General features: G+C 40.5%; 1 protein-coding gene and 1 pseudogene across 4 annotated transcripts in view; one reads left to right on the top strand and one right to left on the bottom strand.

Moving 5' to 3' along the window:
- The window catches only part of HEPACAM2 (HEPACAM family member 2), a 61,299-nt gene that overhangs the window by 26,400 nt on the left and 20,952 nt on the right, over positions 1 to 13,947 (bottom strand). The gene's annotated exons all lie outside the window — the stretch shown is intronic.
- Positions 5,538 to 5,842, top strand: LOC102276107 (ubiquitin-conjugating enzyme E2 variant 1 pseudogene; annotated as a pseudogene).

The raw sequence follows: 13,947 nt of genomic DNA, 5'->3' as shown, positions 1-13,947 counted from the left end.
TTAAGCTTTTAGGGTCTCACTTTCCTCACCTTTGCTATAAAAAGATTGACTAGATGACTGGTTGCCAGTCTTGCTATCTTTGAAACGCCATGATTCATGCCAGGCTTGTTACTTTGGATACTGGCAAGTCAACCTCAAATGTGCCGATTCCCAGAGTGGTTCTCCATTATATCAGCATTTTCCGACCAACCTACCAACTGGGGAGATTCCTAAGATACAACAGAAACTGAAGGTACATAGCAATAAATTATATTAACTGGAGGACATACACTTTACACATATCTGCTTCCTAAAGACACAGAGGCATCCGAAGGAAACCTATAGATTTATATTAATATATATACATGAGGTGATCCTGCTTTTAGAAAGCAAACATAGAAGTACCTTCAAATTCAAAGTAATCAGGAACTGGAGATGGAGGGTTCAAGTGCAGAGAAATGAATGCTCTGTTCCTGGGACTGTACTAGAGCTCATACTGTTTTCTCGTTTCATGCTGTGATACAGTCTCAGGGGAAAATCTCTGTTTTAGAATTGTGTGTTGCAAAACCACTGAATAGTTAGTTGTGTAATGGGGATGAAAAGTCGTTTTCATTCATTCAACCAAAATCAATACCGAGATGCTATTGCATGCATGATACTGTTCCAGGCACTGTGAGGAGAACTGAGGTGTTAGGTGCTGTATACATGGTTCCTGCTGCTATTATCTCAGCTCCAGTGCAGCAGCAGGGTCCCCCCCAAGTTGACAGCACTGATAGAACATTAGGGAAGCAAAGGTCACTGTCTGGTGGACACTGGTTATGGTTCACATCATAGGAAATCAATGAGAGGAATCAACAGAGGTTTGGAGTAGCAGAAGACCCCAGTCTGTCACAAAGACTGAAGCCTGAGAGCATTTCTGAGAGCAGAGCAAGGCAGGCTTGAAAAAGAGAAGTGTGGTCACTCACTACAAGTTTCTGTCTTTCTACTTGTTTTCAGGGTTTATAGAATATGAGTATAAAAACAAATTGAGAACACACATGATGATAAATATTGCTTTCAAAGTTTGCTGATATTACTCAAAACTTCTATGGGAACTTTCCCATTTGGAATCACTTTAGGACTGCTTCCCTGGTGGTTCATGTAGCAAAGAGTCCACCTGCAATGCAGGAGACCTGAGTTCAATCCTGGGATCGGGAAGATCCCTTGGAGAAGGGAATGGCAACCCTCTCCAGTATTCTTGCCTGGAGAATTCCATGGACAGAGGAGCCTGGCGGGTTACAGTTCATGGACACGACTGAACGACTAATACTTTCACTTTCTCACAACATAATGGCGTATTCTTAAAAGCAGTAATTCTTCCATTTTGGAGAATGGGTTTGATTTGCAGAGGAAGCCCACAGTAATTTAAAGTGAAGGCTGGTGAATAAGGTTGATTATCTAATTTAATAATTACTCTAGTTTCAAGTAAAACATGTTTCTAAATAAGGGAATCTGATTGTCATTCATCTTCCCTATACTAATTTTTATTTTGATTTTGCTACTTCCTCATTTATTGGATTTCATGATTAGCATAATCTTTTCTCTTCTGTCTGTCTTAATTATCTGCTATATCTGGCTCCTCAGAGTTAGCATCAACTATCTCAAACTTCATCAGTCCCCACACAAGCACCTCTTTCAGTTCTCGGAACCTAACACTTTGATGAATTTAAGTTCCTTGCTTCTGATATGATTCATTAGAATTCAGCATATTTTACCTGATTTTATAAGAAATACATTTGTTCAATGGAACAAAATAGAAAGCCCAGAGATAAATCCACGCACATATGGACACCTTATCTTTGACAAAGGAGGCAAGAATATACAATGGATTAAAGACAATCTCTTTAACAAGTGGTGCTGGGAAATCTGGTCAACCACTTGTAAAAGAATGAAACTAGAACACTTTCTAACACCATATACAAAAATAAACTCAAAATGGATTAAAGATCTCAACGTAAGACCAGAAACTATAAAACTCCTAGAGGAGAACATAGGCAAAACACTCTCTGACATACATCACAGCAGGATCCTCCATGACCCACCTCCCAGAATATTGGAAATAAAAGCAAAAATAAACAAATGGGACCTAATTAACCTTAAAAGCTTCTGCACATCAAAGGAAACTATTAGCAAGGTGAAAAGACAGCCTTCAGAATGGGAGAAAATCATAGCAAATGAAGCAACCGACAAACAACTAATCTCAAAAATATACAAGCAACTCCTCCAGCTCAACTCCAGAAAAATAAATGACCCAATCAAAAAATGGGCCAAAGATCTAAATAGACATTTCTCCAAAGAAGACATACAGATGGCTAACAAACACATGAAAAGATGCTCAACATCACTCATTATCAGAGAAATGCAAATCAAAACCACTATGAGATACCATTTCACACCAGTCAGAATGGCTGCGATCCAAAAGTCTACAAATAATAAATGCTGGAGAGGGTGTGGAGAAAAGGGAACCCTCTTACACTGTTGGTGGGAATGCAAACTAGTACAGCCACTATGGAGAACAGTGTGGAGATTCCTTAAAAAACTGGAAATAGAACTGCCGTATGATCCAGCAATCCCACTGCTGGGCATACACACTGAGGAAACCAGAAGGGAAGAGACACGTGTACCCCAATGTTCATCGCAGCACTGTTTATAATAGCCAGGACATGGAAGCAACCTAGATGTCCATCAGCAGATGAATGGATAAGAAAGCAGTGGTACATATACACAATGGAGTATTACTCAGCCATTAAAAAGAATACATTTGAATCAGTTCTAATGAGGTGGATGAAACTGGAGCCTATTATACAGAGTGAAGTAAGCCAGAAGGACAAACACCAATACAGTATACTAACGCATATATATGGAATTTAGAAAGATGGTAACGATAACCCTGTATACGAGACAGCAAAAGAGACACTGATGTATAGAACAGGCTTATGGACTCTGTGGGAGAGGGAGAGGGTGGGAAGATTTGGGAGAATGGCATTGAAACATGTGAAATGTCACGTATGAAACGAGATGCCAGTCCAGGTTCAATGCAAGATGCTGGATGCTTGGGACTGGTGCACTGGGACGACCCAGAGGGATGGTATGGGGACGGAGGAGGGAGGAGGGTTCAGGATGGATTTTCTTTTAAAAATAAATTAAAAAAAAAAAAAAAAAAGAAATACATTTCACTGCAGAAAATCCTAAAATTCCAGAGAGGCATGAAGATGAAAACTCATTTGTTTTCATCTCAGAGAACGAACATCCATATTTCAGGGTATGATATTTACGTCTTTTTCCTTTCTTTTTTAAAAAATTATTTATTTACTCTTTTTGGCCCCAGTGGGTCTTTGCTGCTGCACACAGGTTTTCTTTAGTTGTGATGAGTGGGAGCTACTCTCCAGCTGCGGTGCACAGGCTTCTCATTTCGGTGGCTTCTCTTGTAGCGGAGCTCGGGCTCAAGGGAGTGGGCTTCAGTAGTTGTGGCAAACGGGCTTAGTTGCTCCGTGGCATGTGGGATCTTCCTGGACCAGGGATCAAACCTGTGTCTCCTGCATTGGCAGACAGATTCTTAAGCAGGAAAGTCTTAAGTCTTCTTTCTTTACCCACCGTCTCTCTCTCTCACGCACACAGATGGACTGATCTATCTATCACATTCTACATACTGCTTACAATCTACTTTCTTCTGACTACTTGATGATGCTATTTCCTTCTTCATTACCACGTCAAGCTGACCATCATTTACTTTGAAATGCAGCTTAGCATATTATTCATGGCATGAGCAATCCAACTGAGGATATTTGGAGTGATTCAACCAGTGTGGCCTCTGACATTGAAGATGAAAACAGATGGATAGTTCTATTTTGACTGTGGTTCAGTTTCTTGCCCTTGGCAGAGAACTCTCAATAGAAATGAACCCTTTGCCTCAGGCATGGGTGTTTACTAAGTGACTTGTAAAATCATATATCATCTGTTCTGTTTAACAATTTATGGCTGGGTGGGAACAGAACCTAAATTTCCATCTTGATGCTGCTTGCCATCCTGTTCGGGAGCAGATGGTAAGTATTTACTGTGAATGACCCTTTTTTCTTTCGTATTTATCACTTAGAGCACTTCCCCATGAGCAGTGCCATATGTTGTACACAAAATGCAGTGGTTACTGGGTTATAATTTACAGCACAGATGGGCATGCACATTTCGTGAACTGCAAGTAGATACCTGCCTGTATTACTGGCTTGACACTGTATTCCACCGAGGCCAACACCAGGTTATGACATCATAACCTCAACGATACACTGTCACTCCTGACTTTGTTATACTTTTTTTTTTCTGCCAAAATAAAAAGCAATTCCTGTTTTTGTGAAGGAAATTGTCACAGAAACAGCACCTCAAGAAAACAGAAGAGGTGATTCATCCTGAAATTCTAAATTATGATGTGGGCCTCTACGGGGGAATACTGAAATATTACACTTACTACATTATTGAGGAACTTTTCTAAAGGTCAGAAAAAACAAACAAAAGCAAATGGAGGGCAGCGTGAGGGCCCTGTTGAGAGGAAGGGCCCAGCCGTGCGGCGCTGCTGAACGGCCGGAGCAGGCAAGGGGTGAGACCAGAGCTACTCCGGATGAGTCGGGGGCTGGTGGCTCTTTAGACGACATCAAAGGCTCCCCTAGAGGATGCAGAGGTATCCCCAAATAGATGAAGTCCTTTACTGGATGCTGGGTGTCTGAGTTGGGGGAGGAGCCTTGGGGATGTCCGTTTGGCCCTGACTTCAGAGAAGCCCCTGAGGAAGAATGAGAGAAAGAAACAGGATCCTGAGGGGTGACTGAGAGATGCCCCACTGGTTAAGGGGTCCGTTGTGATTTCTGCATAGATCTTAGAGGGTAGAACTGTGAAAAACCCACCAGAATCTTCAGGATGCTCGTATTATGACAGGTTACTTCCTCCTGCCTTGGCCAGGATTGCAGGGCCTCAAAGAGTAGCCCTTGGCAGCCAGATCTTCTGATCCAGCATCCCACAGGCTACCCTGACAGTTAACCAAAAATGGAGTGCCAGAAGAGTAAGCCCGTTACATTTTAAATCCACATATGTTGGAGCAGCCTCATACACACAGTCCTCTCATGAACATTTCACCATGTGGGTGGTGGAGGTTACTGTCTTCCGTTGCATTCAAGAGTGTTCCCCAGAAAGAGCTGGAGCTCCAGATGAGAACCTGGAGCCTCTTAGCTGGTCTCATTCCTGTGTGTCTCACCGTGTGAGCATCTTGTTCTGGTTGTAGGTTCTGTCACCAGCCCTGGTTTAGTCATCACTTCACGGGTAACAAACCACGTGCCCCTTCCTTCTGGTTGTGCTCGTCAATACAGATAGTTTTGTAAGCAGCAAGCTTGAGGTACGACAACTTACAGCAGTTTTTTGCATGAGGAAAAAGTCCCTTGCAATTTCTGACTGTTGGAAGAACTCGAAGAAGGCCAGAAAGGAGTAGGAGATGGCCCAGTTAGCTGGGGTCTATAAGATGATGCAGACAGGACACAAGATGGACAGGGATGATAACTGGGCCTCCAAGAACAATTTATGAAAACCGAATATACAAACTTAAAATAGAATGTGTACCTAAATACCCAGAAGCACCCCCTCTCTTTGTAAGATTTGTAACAAAAATTAATATGAATGGAGTTAATAGTTCTAATGGAGTGGTGGACCCAAGAGCCATATCAGTGTTAGCAAAATGGCAGAATTTTATAGCGTCAAAGTTCTCCTGCAAGAACTTCAGTGTCTAATGATGTCTAAAGAAAATATGAAACTCCCTCAGCTGCCTGAAGGACAGTGTTACAGCAATTAATCAAAAAGAAAACCACAGGCCCTCCCCTGCCCCCCATTCGATTTAAGCAGTCTTCATTTTCCACAGTAGTAAATTTTCTAGATACATCTTGCAGACTTCAAAGTACTGGAAAGAAAGCTCCCATTCAAAGGCAGTTTATCTTAAGATACTGTTCAGTTCAGTCACTCAGTCATGTCCAACTCTTTGTGACCCCATGGACTGCAGCATGCCAGGCCTCCCCATCCATCACCAACTCCCAGAGCTTACTCAAACTCATGTCCATCGAGTCAGTGATGCCATCGAACCATCTCATCCTCTGTCATCCCCTTCTCCTCCTGCCTTCAATCTTTCCCCAGCATCAGGGTCTTTTCCAACAAGTGAGTTCTTTGCATCAGATGGCCAAAGTATTGGAGTTTCAGCTTCAGCATCAATCCTTCCAATGAATATTCAGGACTGATTTCCTTTAGGATGGGCTGGTTGAATCTTCTTGCTGTCCATGGGACTCTCAAGAGTCTTCTCCAACACCACAGTTCAAAAGCATCAATTCTTTGGTGCTCAGCTTTCTTTATGGTCCATCTCTCACATCCATACATAATAACTGGAAAAACTGTAGCTTTGACTAGATCGATCTTTGTTGGCAAAGTAATGTCTCTGCTTTTGAATATTCTATCTAGGTTGGTCATAACTTTTCTTCCAAGGAACATCTTTTAATTTCATGGCTGCAATCACCATCTGCAGTAATTTTGGAGCCCCCCCCCCCCAAAAAAAAATAAAGTCTGTCACTGCTTCCATTGTTTCCCCATCTATTTGCCATGAAGTGATGGGACCAGATGCCACGATCTTAATTTTCTGAATGTTGAGTTTTAAGACAACTTTTTCACTCTCCTCTTTCACTGTCATCAAGAGGCTCTGTAGTTCCTCTTCCCTTTCTGCCATAAGGGTGGTGTCATCTGCATATCGGAGGTTATTGATATTTCTCCCAGAAATCTTGATTCCAGCTTGTGCTTCATCCAGGCCAACATTTCTCATGATGTACTCTGCATATAAGTTAAATAAGCAGGGTGACAATATACAGCCTTGACATACTCCTTTCCCGATTTGGAACCAGTCTGTTGTTCCATGTCCAGTTCTAACTGTTGCTTCCTGACCCACATGTAGGTTTCTCAAGAGGCAGGTCAGGTGGTCTGGTATTCCCATCTCTTTCAGAATTTTCCACAGTTTATTGTGATCCACACAGTCAAAGGCTTTGGCATAGTCAATAAAGCAGAAGTAGATGTTTTTCTGGAACTCTCTCACTTTTTCGATGATCCAGCGGATAGTGGCAATTTGATCTCTGGTTCCTCTGCCGTTTCTAAATCCAGCTTGAACATCTGGAAATTCATGGTTCACATACTGTCGAAGCCTAGCCTGAAGGATTTTGAGCATAACCTGGCTAGCCTGTGAAATAAGCGCAGATGTATGGTAGTTTGGACAACCTTTGGCCTCTGTTGAGTTTTTAATCTGTGCCAAGTATTGCCTTAGGGATACAAAGGTGAATAACACAGAACTCCTACTTTTTCCGGAGATGCTTATGAGTGGAAGGGGCTCATGGAAAGTGAGTTCTGGGGAGAGATGGGAATGGGGTGCTGAAGGTGTATAGCAAACCTCTTAGGGATGCTAAGGAGGTGAGACAAGATGGGGGGCAGGTGAGCCTTTCTGAAGAAGATGATATTGTGATGGTATAAATAGGTGAAGGAAGGAAAGTGAGAACAGTTTCCATTAAATGATAAAGATTATAAGCATGTTGATGCCATATCAGTAAGATAAATGACAGATCTTCACCCTATATATTTTATTTAATTCTTAAAGACCCAAACCAAAAGGAAAACAAAAAGAAACAAGAAAATATGGCTAACGTAGTGATTTTATGGAAAAAATAATGAACATGTGTTGTGTTTCTATATATTATATGATAGGTTGTTTTTCAGTCACTAAGTCTGACTGCAGCATGCCAGTCTCCTCTGTCCTTCACTATCTCCCAGCTGCTGCTGCTGCTGCTGCTGCTAAGTCACTTCAGTTGGGTCCGACTCTGTGCGACCCCATAGATGGCAGCCCACCAGGCTCCTCTGTCCCTGGGATTCTCCAGGCAAGAACACTGGAGTGGGTTGCCATTTCCTTCTCCAATGCATGAAAGTGAAAAGGGAAAGTGAAGTCACTCAGTTGTGTCCGACTCTTCATGACCCCATGGACTGTAGCCTACCAGGCTCGTCTGTCCATGGGATTTTCCAGGCAAGAGTACTGGAGTGGGCTGCCATTGCCTTCTCCGCTATCTCCCGGAGTTTGCTCAAATTCATATCCACTGAATCAGTGATGCTATCCAACCATCTCATCCTCTGCTGCTCCCTTCTCCTTTTGCCTTCAATCTTTCCAAGCAACAAGGTCTTTTCTAATGAGTTGGATCTTCGAGTCAGGTGGCCATGGTATTGGAGCTTCACCTCTAGCATCAGTCCTTCCAAGGAATATTCAGGGTTAATTTCCTTTAGGATTGACTAGTTTGATCTCCTTGTTGTGAAGAGACTCTCCAGAGTCTTCTCCAGGACCACAACTTGAAAGCATCAACTCTTCTGGGTCAGCCTTCTTTATGGTCCAACTCTCACATCCATACATGATTTACTAGAAAAACCATAGCTTTGACTATATGGACCTTTGTTGGAAAAGTGATGACTCTGCCTTTTAGTATGTTGTCTAGGTTTGTCATAGTTTTCCTTCCAAGAAGCAAGCATCTTTGGATTTCATGGCTGCAATCACTGTCTGAAATAATGTTGGAGCCCAAGGGAAAAAAAAAATTGTCACTGCTTCTACCTTTTCCCCTTCTATTTGCCATGACGTAATGGGACCAGATGCCGCTATCTTAGTTTTTTTTAATGTTGATTTTCAAGCCAGTTTTTTCACTTTCTGCTTTCACTCTAATCAAGAGGCTCTTTAGTACCTCTTCATTTTCTGCCTTTAGAGTGGTATAATCTGCATATCTGAGGTTGTTTGTATTTCTCCCAGCAATCTTGATTCCAGCTTGAGAGTCATCCAGCCTGGCATTTTGCATGATGTATACTGCATAGAAGTTAAATGAGCAGGGTGACAATATACAGCTTTGATGTATTCCTTTCCCAATTTTGAACCAGTCTGTTGTTACATGTCCAGTTCTAATTGCTGTTTCTTCACCCACATATAGGTTTCACAGAAGACAGGTAAGGTGGTCTGGTATTCCCATCTCTTCAAGAATTTTCCACAGGTTTTCCTGGGTTCTGCGCAGACCACTGACGCGCGGACCCGGAGGCGGAAGAAAAGAGCAACTCTTTCTAGGCTTTTCTAGGCCGCCAGCCTAGAAATATTTAAAAAAAAAAAAAAAAAAAAAGAATTTTCCACAGTTTGTTGTGATTCACACACTCAGAGGCTTTAGTATAGTCAATGAAGCAGAAGTAGATGTTTTTCAGGAATTCCCTTGCTTTCTCTGTGATTCAGCAAATGTTGGCAATTTGGTCTCTGGTTCCTCTGCCTTTTCTAAACCCAGCTTATACATCTGGAACTTCTCAGTTCATGTACTGCTGAAGCCTAGCCTGAAGGATTTTGAGCATAAACTGGCTAGCCTGTGAAATAAACACAGTTGTATGGTAATTTGAACAATCTTTGGCACTTCACTTCTTTGGAATTGGAATGAAAACTGACCTTTTCTAGTCCACTGGTTACTACTGAATTTTTCAAATTTGCTGACATATTGTGTGCAGAACTTTAATATCATCATCTTTTAGAATTTTAAACAACTCAGCTGGAATTCCATTACCTCAACTAACTTTGTTTGCAGTATTGCTGCCTAAGGTCCACTTGACTTCACATTCCAGGATGTCTGGATCTAGGTGAGTGACCACATTATCGTGGTTATCTGGGTCATTAAGACCTTTTTCATACAGTTCTTCTGTGTATTCTCACCACTTCTTCTTAATCTCTTCTGCTTCTGTTAGGTTCTTAACATTTCTGTCCTTTATCGTGCCCATCTTTGCATGATATATTCCCTTGGTACCTCTAGTTTTCTTGAAGAGATCTCTAGTCTTTCCTATTTTACTGTTTCTTTGCATTGTTCATTTAAGAAGGCCTTCTTATCTCTCCTTGCTATTCTCTGGAACTCTGCATTCAGTTGGGTATATCTTTTTTTTTTTTTTTTAATTGTATAAATTTTTTAATTTATTGCAGTTGGGTATATCTTTCCCTTTCTTCCTGGCCTTTTGCTTTGCTTCTTCCCTCAGCTATTTGTAAAGCTTCAGACAACCACTTTGTCTTCTTGCATTTCTTTTCTTTGGGATGGTCTTGGTCACTGCCTCCTGTATAATGTTATGAACCTCCATGCATGGTTCTTCAGGCACTCTATCTATCAGATCTAACCCCTTGAATCTATTAGTCACCTCCAGTGTATAATAATAAGGGACTTGATTTAGGTCATACTTGAATGGCCTATTGGTTTTCCCTACTTTCTTCAATTTAAGCCTCAATTTTGCAATAAAGAGCTCATATCTGAGCCACAGTCAGTTCCTGGTCTTGTTTTTGCTAACTGTATAGAGCTTCTCCATCTTCGGCTGCAAAGAATATAATCAATCTGATTTCAGTATTGACCATCTAGTGATGTCCACGCACAGAGTCATGTCTTCTGTTGTTGGAAGAGGGTGTTTGCTATGACTAGTGTGTTCTCTTGGAAAAATTCTTCTTAGCCTTTGTTCTGCTTCCTTTTGTACTCCAAGGTCAAACTTGTCTGTTACTTCAGGTATCTCTTGACTTCCTACTTTTGCATTGCTATCCCCTATGGTGAAAAGCACATCTTTTTTTGGTGCTAGTTCTAGATGTTGTAGGTCTTCATAGAACCATTAAACTCCAGCTTTTTTAGCATCAGTGGTTGGGGCATTGGATTACTTGGATTACATTTGATGACTTGAATTACTGTAATACTGAATGGTTTGCCTTGGAAACAAACCAAGGTCATTGTGTCATTTTTGAGATTGCACCCAAGTACTGCATTTCAGACTCTTTTGCTGACTATGAAGGCTACTCCATTTCTTCTAAGGGATTCTTGCCCGCAGTAGTAGATATAATGGTCATCTGAATTAAATTCACTCATTCCTGTCCATTTTAGTTCACTGATTCCTAAGATGTCTGTGCTCAATCCTGCCATCCCCAGCTTGACCACATCCAGTTTACCTTGATTCATGCACCTACCATTCCAGGTTCCTATGCAATATTGTTCTTTATAGCATTGGAGTTTACTTTCACCACCAGACACGTCCACAACTGAGTGTTGTTTCTGCTTTGGCCCAGCTGCTTCATTTTTTTCTGGAGTTATTAGTAATTGCCTTCCACTCTTTCCCTAATAGCATATTGGACACCTTCCAACCTGGGGAGCTCATCCCCAGGGTCATATCTTTTTGCCTTTTCATATTGTTCATAGGGTTCTCCCAACAAGAATGGCTGAATGGTTTCCCATTTCCTCCTCCATTGGACCACATTTTGTCAAAACTCTTCACTATGATCCATCCATCTTGGGTGGCCCTGCACAGCATGGCTCATAGGTTCAGTGAGTTATACATGCCCCTTTGCCATGACAAGGCTGTGAATTATGAAGGGGTATATGATAGGTAGTAAATTGCTTAGCACAAAGAAGACCATGATATTTGATTTTTTTAATCAAATCAAACCATGAGTGAATGAGTGAATAAATGAATGAATGAGTGAATAAGTGAAGGTCAAGAAGATGAGATGTTGACCCAGTGAAAATTTCTGCATTCGAATGCAAAAATAATCAAGAAGATGTTAACACTATTCACAATTACTACATAGTAAGAGTAAAAATAAAATCTTTCTTAAATCATCTAGTAATTCGTCCTCACAATGTATAAGTGGAACTCATGGCAAAATTTTCTAAACATTCTTCTTTCAACTACCCACCATTAGTCTTTACTCAAGACAGGCATTTCTCTGTGAGGTTTGCATAGATTATGTCTAAAAAGAATGCAAGGAAGAAAGTTCAGTCTATAAATAAAAGATATGTTCTATAAAATCTGAACTTATTCACATGGGGATATACTAATTCTTTCAAATAACACAGGAAAGGAAAGGAAATTTAGGAGTTTAAAGCCTTTATCAGTGATTATGGTTTTCCTTCCACTTAAATACTTTATACACTGTGTAACACCATTTTCTGTGATAATTATAAGATTAGGGCATGAACATGTACATGTTGAAAGAAAGATCTTATTCGATATTTTTACTATGTCAGATTAAACTATATAGCAAAACAAAAGTGTATTTCAAGATCATGCAAATGACATTTTTATGTATCTGTAATTGCTTATGAAATTTTCCCCAGAAATTTTTCATTTAAATTTATGGCTAAAGTTCAGAGATAGGTAAATAGATGGCAAGATAAAAAGGATTCATGTGAAGGAAATATTTTCATGTAGAAAAATGAAATGTGTTAAATAATGGTAATTTCTGGGGAAGAAAGTTCTTTCCAAAGTATTCTTTCAGTATTCTCTTTGAAGGTATCTTCTAAATTACCCAAGTTTCCCATGATTTCTTGATGTCATGTTGCCAATTACATCAGCGTAGTTTGGGCTCCAAATGAAAAAAAAAAGAGGAAAAGCAAAATAGCTAATATTATTGAGTTTTTCCTATGTGCCACTCACTGCCTTCTTTACACATAAAATCTCACATAATCCCCATTCCACTAGAGATACACTTTAGTCTTACACTGGGACAGTGTTGATAAGGAGAGGAGGAAACTGACGCATAGAGTAATGACAGCAGAACCAGAGGTTTAATGCAGGCAGTTTGAACTGACAGCTTAGACTCATAACACTGTGCTAAATGCTATACTCTCCAGAGGACACAGAACTTATTGGAGTCTGCGTCCAAACAAAATATGATCAGGTTTTCTTCAGTGGACAAAGAACGCTCCAACCCAATTTTCTGCTGTCTCTTAGTACACTGAGTGATTGTTTCTTTGTATTAATTTTTAGTTGATGATATCTGGCTGGTTTAATATCTTGTTTTCCATTTTGTACCTTTTCTATGTTAATGTAAATCATTTAGACTAAATAATAAGGAACATCCTAAATAATGTACGGATGTCTCCATATAGCCCTAGATTTGATTTCATTTGTCTCCTCCCATTTTCTTTCACTATGTTCAGGTAACTTGAATGCTTAGGTCTGTGCCCCCTGGAGTTGAATGGAAGTTTACATTTATGTCAGAATAACCTTATTCAGTCAAGAATATGACTACATGTACTAACAGATAGTGCCAAATCTAAATTTTTGACTCTAATTCAATGCTGGTCGTGCAGATAGTCACAGTTTATTCTTTGTAAGTCCATTTCTCTGTGTTTTAAGGCAGACAGAATATTTTCACACTGTTATCTGAATATAAGGCTATGTAAAACTACTATAAAAATATAGCTAAAAATTTAGCTATAAAAACAATGTCATTGTTTAACACAATATAACTAGTGATTGCAATAAATCTTATATAATTTGTTTGAAGAGTGGTGTTTTGGTTTTTTTTTTTGGTGAAGAACTGTAATTTCCTTCTTCCTTTATGCTCTTTAATAAACTGATAATTTCTCCTCTTTCTGCATGAAGGGACTGGCTCATCTTTGAGACACTGAATTCTGAACTAGGTTGGACTAGCAGATAATCCTCTTTGGGTTCCCCTACACTAATGCTGAATTATACAATGTATGAAGTTTTTTCTATTTCTATGTGAACAATACTTTTTTGGAAAAAATGCTGAGAGTCCCTTGGACTGCAAGGAGATCCAACCAGTCCATTCTGAAGGAGATCAGCCCTGGGATTTCTTTGGAAGGAATGATGCTAAAGCTGAAACGCCAGTACTTTGGCCACCTCATGCGAAGAGTTGACTCATTGGAAAAGACTCTGATGCTGGGAGGGATTGGGGGCAGGAGGAGAAGGGGATGACAGAGGATGAGATAGATGGCTGGATGGCATCACTGACTCGATGGATGTGAGTCTGAGTGAACTCCGGGAGTTGGTGATGGACAGGGAGGCCTGGCATGCTGCAATTCATAGGGTCGCAAAGAGTCGGACACG

The sequence above is a fragment of the Bos mutus genome, chromosome 4 (genome assembly GCF_027580195.1).
Source record: "Bos mutus isolate GX-2022 chromosome 4, NWIPB_WYAK_1.1, whole genome shotgun sequence".
Lineage (NCBI taxonomy): Eukaryota > Metazoa > Chordata > Mammalia > Artiodactyla > Bovidae > Bos > Bos mutus.
The sequence above is the reverse complement of the archived record's forward strand: the minus strand, read 5'-3'. Positions and strand labels throughout refer to the sequence as shown.